At 44.5% G+C, this 885-nt stretch overlaps 1 non-coding gene across 1 annotated transcript; it reads left to right on the forward strand.

Annotated features, from left to right (window-relative positions):
• The first annotated feature begins 618 nt into the window (after nucleotides 1–618).
• Nucleotides 619–691, forward strand: trnav-cac. Its single transcript has one exon. It is a non-coding gene; the product is annotated as a tRNA-Val (tRNA).
• Nucleotides 692–885: the final 194 nt, after the last annotated feature.

Raw genomic sequence — 885 nt, forward strand, 5'->3', positions numbered from 1 at the left:
CTGTCCGGCTGTTTATATTTTCTTTATCCAGAAAAAATGTTACAAGTTGACTGGGTGTAAAAATTGGTTATTAACTTATATTCTAACTATGCTTTATTTATACATCCGTAATGCAAATATGACGCTAAAGCTCATGATAAGGGTTTCTCCACTGCCGCCTGCACTAGTTCTGCTTCTCCCCCTGTCTCCCCAGTCCTGTGCTGCTCTCATTGTTTTTCTGCTTTTACTGAATATACAGTAAGGAGATAAACCTTGTCTGGTCCTGGCACACAGATGCTGCATGGCAGTCAGACAACTCCTTCAACTGAAGGAGAAGCAGAGAATGAACTGTTGAAGGGACAGCAGTCTAGAGATAGCAAGCAGGAACTGAAGTGGAAGTTGCCAAACAAGCAGTGGGGAGCATTTTCTGCAGCACTTCCTTTGTGGTTCAGCATTTCCTCCCTCTCTGCACAGAGAACAGTGGGAGGAGGAGGAGGAGGGGAGGGGGAGGAGGAGGAGGGGGAGGGGGAGGAGGAGGAGGGGGAGGGGGTGCACACGACTGAAGCTACAATTGAGTCACTGATTAGAGTCTTTGTTTAAGAATCAAGTACAACACAGCCAGCACTTTCCCTCACTTGTGTTTCCGTAGTGTAGTGGTTATCACGTTCGCCTCACACGCGAAAGGTCCCCGGTTCGATCCCGGGCGGAAACACCATTTTTATTTTTCATTCTGGTCTTTACATATACTAGGCATAATCAATACAAGCACATGGTATTTATTTTAAATATATTGCAAAAAAAAAAAAAATAGTGACACCACAGAGAGGATTTGAAGAAGGAGAGCAACATGAAGGTTTATATTTATAGGGTTTTGGTCCCTGCTCTGGAACAGAAAAGCGAGCACAA

The sequence above is a fragment of the Xenopus laevis genome, chromosome 3L (genome assembly GCF_017654675.1).
Source record: "Xenopus laevis strain J_2021 chromosome 3L, Xenopus_laevis_v10.1, whole genome shotgun sequence".
Taxonomy (NCBI): domain Eukaryota; kingdom Metazoa; phylum Chordata; class Amphibia; order Anura; family Pipidae; genus Xenopus; species Xenopus laevis.